The sequence below is a fragment of the Canis lupus genome, chromosome 17 (genome assembly GCF_048164855.1).
Source record: "Canis lupus baileyi chromosome 17, mCanLup2.hap1, whole genome shotgun sequence".
NCBI classification, from domain to species: Eukaryota; Metazoa; Chordata; class Mammalia; order Carnivora; family Canidae; genus Canis; species Canis lupus.
Genome location: NC_132854.1, coordinates 10,605,801 through 10,615,121, shown reverse-complemented (window position 1 = coordinate 10,615,121; position 9,321 = coordinate 10,605,801). Strand labels below are relative to the sequence as shown.

The window sequence follows — 9,321 nt, the reverse complement described above, 5'->3', positions numbered from 1 at the left end:
ATCTCTGTCAGCTTCACTCTGATAAATCAGAAAAAAACAGAGACAAAAAAAATATTAGCCCAGATACCAGTAGTGGCCCATGAACCAGTGGCCAGTCAATACAAGAATCAGCTGGCTCTTCCTCTTCCTGAGTCAGTCCTCCCCCTTCCAACCAGAGATTTTTAGGTTTCAATCTCTTGAGTCAATTGCTTTGAGAGGCAGGGATCTTCAAATTCCATTCCATAACATTCATTTCCCTTTTGTATAGATTTTTCTCTCCTCTCCCTTCCAGAGACATTGATTTTCTTCCTTGGATTTCTGAGAAAGTTTTGCTCCCCAGGCATCTTTATCCTAGCTTGCTGACTGAAGCATTATTCACATTTTCCCAAGGCCATGAGGATGTGACACTTGCTTCTAGGGGCTCCAGGCTCCTCCCTCTGAAAGACAGGGGCCATGAGAAGCCTTTGAGGGAAAGTGAGTTAAGAGCTCCGATTTCTGAGGGTGTAAAGACTCTCACCCCTGCTTGCTTTACTCGCCACTGCCTTTTAGAAGGCATCTTCTGTGAGGTTCTAAATTATTCATAATTCTTTGCAGACTGGGAATGGGCTCAGAGGGGAAAATGTGTCCCACCTCCCTCATTGTGAGGTAGACCAAGGGGCCCTCAGCATGTCCCACCATGACTTTCCACATAGCAAACTTATTACCTCTCTCTGTGAGGAACGGAGAATGTCATGAATGTCATGACAGCGAGGGTGATCTCTGAAACTCATTGTGAGCGTGGAGCTCAATGGCTGTTATCAGAGATAACAATAGCTGGCATTATTCATATGGGCTTTACAGGCTGAAAAACATACTCAGCAACACATCTCATTGGATTCTCACTCTTGATGAGAGGCAGGTAAGGCATATATCATTCTAATCTCATTTTACAGAAGAGGAAAGAGAAACCCTGGGGAAATGAGGCAGTTAGGGTGACACCTCCCTTGCGCTCCTGGAAAACAGGGGTGCTCCAGAATCCTCACCCTCTTGTGTTCTGGAAAACAGACCAAAAAGAGCCATCCTTCCTATGTGACTTATACATGACTCACAAGTGTCTCCTTGTTTCCCCTGTGAAGGGTCCAGACACAGACCCTCTACCTCCCTGTTGTTGCCTCATAAGGGATTAGCTGTTTGACCAACTGAGACAAAAATACCTGCTAATTTGACTTGGTCAAACTCTTACCAGACGTCCCTCTTTCCTGGATTTGACTTCTGAACATTGATATCTCCTCTCTCTTCCCCCCACCCCAGAGGTTGAGCCAGCATCAGGATGTGGACCAGCTGCTCCCCGTAAGAACAGGCTGACTTCAGGAAAAGACATTCCTTGATCAGCTATCTGATCAAGCCACCCAGTCATCTCACTTTCTGGTACTTCTAACCTAGCTTACCCCTCTCCAGAAAAGAAAATTGCTTTTTGCCTGGCCTTTGAGAGGATCTTGGGTGAGAGTGTTCTTCTGTCACAATTGTCACTTTGAGGGAAGTCCCTCCTCATCTACATCTTTGTATGTGATGGGGTGCAGGCTAAAGATCCAAGGTGGCCTCCTGTCACCCAGCCTTGGTCATTCTCATGGTCTACTTGCTGGGGTGAGTGGTTGAATAGTGGCCCTGCCTATTTCAGACTTGGTTCTCTTGGCTCACTTGGGGGTCCTTGCAGCATTGTGCTCTGTAGAGGTCTCTGGAATAAAACCCTTTCACAAGAAATGAAGAGCAATCTCAAAGGACACTGGTGCTTCAGGGAATGCTCATGTTGCTGTGTCTTACCTGAACCTGAGAATAAGCTGTCTATATCCCACAAAGAAGTGAGTTAAAAGGAAGAATGGACAGGAATTTGGTATGGAAAAGTGGGTCATCTTCCCGGGGGTTGTATTTTGTTGAGGACGAATGCCAGGGGTGTCAGACATTCTTTTTGGAGGTGAGTTTAAAAACAATCCAAAGCAGCACCATTCTGTTCAGCTCAAAGAGCAGAGCCGAGAACCACATGTGTGCCAACATGTCATTTAGAGATGCTGGAGGTACAGGGATGGACAGGTCATCCTTTTCCTCAAAGGTTTTATGGTCTCCTTGAGGATTCATACACATGACCCGGACTGGGGAAGCAAGTGCAGAATTACCTGCAAAGTGGGAAACCAGCATTTTGGTACTTGGCTTCAGGTCTCATAGCTGTACAGCTTGTTGGCCACTTCATACATTTTTCTTTTCCATAGTGCCAACTATAGTGGAAGGCTTTCATGTGGAAATTCTGAGTTTCATCATTGTATCACTTTATAATAAGGATAATTTATGGACATTGCAGCCAGTATTTCTGTAGCTTGTTGATTCACATGTGTGGCTATGGGTTACCACTCGTTCTATACTCTCAAGTGTGCTCTGGAGAAAGCTTCTCAATGTGCCACCTGCAACATTACCTGCTTTTGTAGCTGGATTCCTCAAAATCCAATATATTCTGAAGGATGTGATCAATAAGCAGATGGTTCAAGCCCATACACATGCCAAGAAATGAGGCATCTAATTAGCAGTTAGACCAGGGTGTGAGGCAGTTGCAGAAGGGGAGTGGAACCCCTGCCTGGGCTGGGAGACCCCTGGATAAGACAATCAGGGCTAGTGGTGTGACGTGTCAACACAAGGTAGTTGTTGGAAGTGAGAACACAGCCTGGACCTTCAGGCTGTGCTCATTAGGACTTCACAGAATTCCCAATTATCTTTTAACCTGGCCCTAAGCTAGGCCCTTTCATTGCCCTGAAAAAGGAGTCAATGGATCAAAAAGAACACCCAATTTGAAATTCTACATGGGTTTGGCTCTGAAGCTAGGTTGGTAGAACACAGGAAAGTGGCATTCTCTGTGGCCAGTTGACAGCCATGGGAAGGATGAGAGGCAAGATGGAGGCAGAGGCAGGCTTCTGTAGGGGGGGCGGGCAGTTCTGTGCCCTGCACAAATGCCAGGGAGGAGACAGTTTAGGGGAAGAGGCCAACATACTCCCTGCAATGAATCACTGAGGGATGTTTCACTTAATCTTTTAGTCCCACTAATCATGTCAGGAGAGTGGTTACTCCTTCCCATTCCCATCCCCCTGTCTCTTGGCTCAGACAGGAACAGAAGGGGGCTTTTCTCTCTTCAGTACCTGGGAGAACCCACTGCTGAGTGTCCCCTGGCACCAGAAGAAGGAACTGAGCTCCCTATGACAGTACTTCCTGTGATGGGTATAGAAGACACCATCAACCCATTGCCAGCCTGTTGTTCCCTGGTTGACTGTTTTCTTATGCTTCTAATGTTTTCCTGGGTAGGACCTACATGATGTCTGTAATATGAAATGCAGATTCTGAAAGAGAAGACAGTGCCTGGAGTCTGGTCTATCCTAAGACAACTGTCCGAATACTCCTGGGGCCAATTAAGACAGAGGAGGTCAAGGCTGTATCTGTGGGAAGTGACGTCTCTCTCAAGTCCATTGACGCAGTTTTATGAATTAGAGTTAGCACCCTGACAACGAGTAAACATATTAAAAACAACATCAGTATGACTTTTCTCTTTCTCAGTCTGCTTTCCCTTCTTCTCAGTTAGGCAAGAAGCTGAGAGAATAAAATCAACATTCTTTGCTGCTTGTTCTGGGAGAAAAAAGACAATCAGTTGGATTCTGTAGGCAGACAAGTGAGTAGACCTAAGGTTGCCCTAACCAACTATGGGTAGCAAAATGATATTCATTATCATGTTTAAATTTATGTGTGTCAACTTGGCAAGGCTATAGTGCCCAGTTGTTTGGTCAAACCCTAGTCTAGACATTGCCATGAAGGCATCTTTTAGATGTGATTAACACTTAAATCTCTAGGCTTTGAGTAAAGCCAGTTACCCTCCATAATATGTGTGAGTCTTATCCAGTCAGTTGAAGACCTTAAGAGCAAAGACTGAGGTTTCCAGAAGAAGGAATTCTACCTCAAAACTGTAAACATAGAAATCTTGCTTGAATTTCTAGTTTGTAGATTTTGGATCAACATTACTACATCAATTCTTGCCTGCATTTCAAATCTGGTAGCCTGCTGTATAGACTTTGGACTTGTCATCATCCCACAAAATCACATTAGCCAGTTCCATAAAATCAGTACCTCTCTCCTTCCATGTATCTCTCTATCTCTCTATCATCTATCCTATTGTGTCTATACCTCTGAAGGACTCTCATTTTAATACACTCATTTTGTGTATTCTAGATGAAGTGCTCTCCCTGGAGAGCTAAAATTCTAGTCTAGTTGCCTACAGACATGAGATAATATTTCCAAGAATAAAGGGTTAGAATAGAGATGACATTCCCCTCCCCCATCTTCCTGTTGCCCTATCTTCTGTCCTTATTTTGATCTTTCCAGCCTACTCTTATACAACAAGAGTGTTACCTGCATTATACTCTTATCTTTCCAAAATTAAATACAGAGTTCCTAAGAATATTCAGATAATTCAAATCAAAACAGCTAACTTTCATGGCTGTAATTAATGGGTACAACTCTCTTCCTTGAGATCTTTACTAAAGAAGACTTTTCTGGAAAATGTTACTCTGCCATTCCTGGCAGTCCTTGGTCAAATTGCTGACTTATTATTTTTAGATGGTTTTGACATGGCTTGGAATGTAAAAGAACCATTTTTTAAAATGTATTTATTTGCAGAGAACCCACGGGCTTTCGCCCATTTCTGCATGTACAATAGTGTTTGCTCTCGTTTAAATGCTAAACATCTTGGTGGCAGTCAGGCGTTGGGAATACTGTAACGGATGATGCAGCAAAACAAGTGGTTCCATTTAGTGTGATTTGGGCTTACTAGCCACACTGTAGAGGAAATGGAGTGGTAGATACCCATTTGTGAAAGGAACACAATAAAAACTACATAATTCCTCTTGTAGGTTGGTTGGTTCTGTAACCAAGCCTTAAAATTGACAGTGTCATTGAATCATTGCCCACAAAGGGAGAATGAGAAACCACTTCAAATCTGTCTCTAACAAACCATCCATAACTTAGTCCAACGGCCAGTGTGCCAGCCCTCTAAATATTCAAATGGGATTCAGATATTTACTAGGCATACTACAGGCAGATTTTTTTTAATTGAATGAGTGATATGAAGCATTTGGGATATAATTTAATATAAAATACTATATTTAAACCAGGTATACTGGTCAAATACAGAAAGCAAGTAGATATGGAAACATAATTTAAGCATGGCATTGAAAGTGCTTTGCTATTTCAATTGGGTCATTTAACTTTTGGGATCAGCTTTTCAAATTTATTTTTATTTTTGATAAAATGCATATAACATAAAATTTACCATTTAACCATCTTTAAATGTACACTTTAATAGTGTTAGTGTATTCACATTGCTATGTAAATCTCCAGAATTTTTTCATCTTGCAAAACTGAAACTCTATACCTATTGCACAACAATTTCCCTCCCTCCAGCTTCTGGCAACCCCCATTCTACTTTCTGTTTCTATGAGTTATACTACTCTTGATATCTCATATAGTGGCATCTTACAGTACTTGTCTTTTTGTGACTAGCTTATTTTACTTAGCATAATGCCCTCAAGGTTCATCAAATTGTTCCCGATATCAGAATTTCTTTCCTTTTTAAGACTGAGTAATATTCCATTGTATGCATGTACATTTTTAAAATCCACCCATCTATTGAGGGATATTTTGGGGGCTTTCACTCTTGACTATTGTGAATGATGCTGCCATAAACAGGGGCATAAAAAAAATATCTCTTTGAGACTCTGCATTCATTTCTTTTGTATATATACCCAGAAGTGGTAATGCTGGAACCAAATAGTGATTCTATTTTTAATTTTTGGAGGAACTATTATACTGCTCTCCACAGCGGCTGCACCATTTTACATCCCTGACCATGTTCAAGGGTTCCACTTTGTCCACATCCTCATGAACATGTTATAAATTTTCTGTTTTGTTTGTTCATTTTGGGTAGCAGCCATCCTAACGAGTGTGAGGTCAAAACATACTTTTTGGAGGTAGTGATCTTTCATGAAAGTAAGTTGCTGAGCTGGGGTGGCTGGAGATGTTTTCTAGCTGTGAGCTTCCAGGCTGCAAACTATAATTTAAGGTAACAATATTTGTGGTGCCTGTTTCCTTCCTTCCTTCCTTCCTTCCTTCCTTCCTTCCTTCCTTCCTTCCTTCCTTCCTTCCTTCCTTCCTTCCTTCCACAAGCTGATTCAGAAAAGTGGACCTCCCTGAAACTCTGGATGCATGGCTGTTGTGTGTTTCTGAGCTTTGGGAAGGAAGAATACTCAGAATTGATTGTCTTGGTTAGGGTTCAGGCAGGCACAGGGCTCACCATTACTGTTCTATGAAAGGTTATTCTACAACGCCCCTGTACCAGGGAGACAGACTGTTATGGGCGGGATTGGGTCCCCCTAAAATTCATGTTGAAGTCCTAACTCCTGGTACCCAAAAAAGAGACTGTATTTGGAGGTAGGGCCTTTAAACAGGTTACTAAGGTAAAATCAGGTCATCGGGGTACACCCCGATCCAATATGACTGGTGTCCTTATAATAAGAGATTAAGATGCAGGCACACACAGGAGGAAGATGTTGTGAAGACAAAGGAAGACTGCCATCTATAAGCTAAGGAGAGGAAACTAATCCTTGCTGATGCCTTGACATTGGACATCCAGCCTCCAGAACTCTGAGAACATAAATTCTGGTTCCTTAAGCTTCCCAGAATTTGTTATGGTACTTTGTTATGGCAGCCCTGGAAGACTCCTACAGACCCTCAGACTTCCTTTCTTTGCTATGGTGCCTCCTTAGGTAATCGCATCCAGTCTAGGGATTTAAATACCATCTCTATGCTGACACTCCTAGATGTGAATCCCTCTCTGTGACCTCCAGCTTTGTCTATTCAACAGCCCAATCTACATTCTCCCCCCAGAAGTGTAAGAGACATCTTCTGTTTAATGCTTGTAACTTGTATATCTAACAAGCCTAACTCAGGCCATAGTTAAAACAGATGTCACTTTTAGTTTTCTACTATCCCTTTAAAATTTATTCAGTAACCTTCCCTTAGTCCCAAATATGAACCCCAACCCACCCTGCAACTTTTCTGGTCATCCTCATATATTAGAAACGTTCAGTAGTCACCTTACATAGCAGTACAGTCTTGAATCAGAAATTAGAATGATCCAACTTGAACTTGATTTAATGTCAGATCTTTTCTCTTCCAGAGACTCAGGCCTGCTGCAGGCTGGAAATCTGCAGTGGTAGACAGAAAAAGTGGCTGGCTAGACAACTGGCCAATTGGGGATTCTGGTTGGGAGGTCAGACAGCTACTTAATGATTTGGAGTATGATGCACATGTGCTCAGAGTAGGCCGACACAGAAGATTTCATGAAACTGTTAGGTAAATTAAGTGAATAAATTCACCTCTCCTGCCCCCTTTTTCTCTCCTGCCTTTTTTTTAAAAAGCAAGAGGCTAAGTTTTGGCCCTGATAGAATATGAAACTCATCAGAGATTGCATAAGGAATAACCAGTAAATCCAGGACTTGAAACATCTATCAAACTACAAACTCAGGATTTTTGATCTGTACTAGTGTTTTTCCAATTAGGTTCTTGGGAGTACTAGGATGGTTCAGGTCGTCTTTGGGGTTCAGTAGGTTTGGGGGTGTATTACTTTTGTAGGGCTGCTACAACAAAATACTACAAACTGGGTGACTTACAATGACAAAAATGTATCATCTCAGTTCTAGTTCTGGAGGTTAGAAATCCAAAATCAAGGTGTTGGCAGGACCGCGCTCCCTCTAATGCCTCTAGCAGAGGATCCTTTGTGGCCTTTTGCAGTTTCTTGGGGCTCTAGATGTTCCTTGGCTTGTATCAACATCACTCCAATCTCTGCCTCTGTCTTCACATGGCCATCTTACCTCAGTGTTGTCTTCACATGGCATTCTCTTCCCTGGTGATTCTCTCTTCTTATAAGGACAGCAGTTCATATTGGATTACAGGTCCCCCTCCTCTAGTATGACCTCAGCTCGACTAATTACATCTGCAAAGACTCTTTCCCCCACAAAGATCACATTTACAGGTAGGTACCGGGTGTTAGGATTTTAATGTACCTTGCGGGGCGGGGCACAATTCAATTAATACCAGGTGGTGAAAAGACACCATGTGAGTGGGATTCTCATCTTCATCCTAATTTCAATTAGGGACGCCCTGGTTTTGCCTGGTTAATATCTTAGGAACTTTTGAAGGACTCTGAGAACGAGTGCCACTGCCAACTAATCTATTGAAAGCCACCTATCTAGAGTATGCCACTTCCTACAAAGAAGCAGGCAAACACATCAATCAACTGGCTTTGAAAATGATTTTGCTTAGGGCTTTATAACTGGTTTTTCTTTTACATGCCCTTATCTTATTCATCTTGGACAGGGCACAAATGGCCAGTCGCTGAAGATGGGTGCTACTCTCAATTGACCACTGAGAATAGAGTGAATGGCATCGGTCTGGCCATTCTCTCCATCCCTGTTCCCTTTGAGTCCCCTTGAATTGCCATATGTGCAATGCATGTGTGGTCTATGCCCACTGGGGGCTCTGTGTCAACTATTCTGCCCCTTATGCTTTCTGGTGAGCTTGGAACCAACAGCGTCCTTTAATTAAAGGCAGTGGGTGGCATGATGACAGGATTAGTATCAGTGTCTGGCTCCCTAAGGACCAGGGAACATTGTGGCTGAAGTTTTCCCATCTGCATAACCGGACTGTTTGTATGTTGATGAAAAAAATCTAAGAAGGGTAGCACTTATCTTCTCGGCTTGCTGTCCTCTCTACTGGCTTCAGGAACTAGTAGAGATGGGTCCCCACAGGAATTGCTTGGCTGTCTCACTTAATTGAAAATGTAGGGTGCTATGACTTTAAATGCATTGCTATTTGGCCCTTTGCTTCACTGCAGAATGAACAACAATGATGTTCTGCTGAACACCAGTTAACAGACGTTGTAGGAAGGGCTCAGCAGTTTTGTGAGAATGAAGCTGTATTACTCAAGTGTAATGAGCCAAAAAAATAAAATCTCGTTTTCATGCAGCATGAGTACAGGCTCATGCCCCAGCCATGTAAGAGCTTTTTCTGTTTTATTGTGGATTTGGAAGGTATTCACTCAGCCTTACGGGCACACACGTGAAAGGAACATTCTGGTTTAGGAACTGAACTGAAATGAGTATCAGGGACAGAGCTTTTGCCAACTAATTATAGACAGAATATTCAAATACAGAGTTTGCAAAGTGCCTGATTCCTAATGATCCCACTCCCCAAACCCCCTTTCTTCCTTCCACACATGAG

At 42.6% G+C, this 9,321-nt stretch overlaps 1 long non-coding RNA gene across 1 annotated transcript; it reads left to right on the top strand.

Annotated features, from left to right (window-relative positions):
- The first annotated feature begins 647 nt into the window (after window positions 1–647).
- On the top strand, window positions 648–3,514 carry LOC140608299 (uncharacterized). Its single transcript, XR_012010319.1, has 3 exons — window positions 648–877; window positions 1,270–1,386; window positions 3,301–3,514. It is a non-coding gene; the product is annotated as an uncharacterized lncRNA (long non-coding RNA).
- Window positions 3,515–9,321: the final 5,807 nt, after the last annotated feature.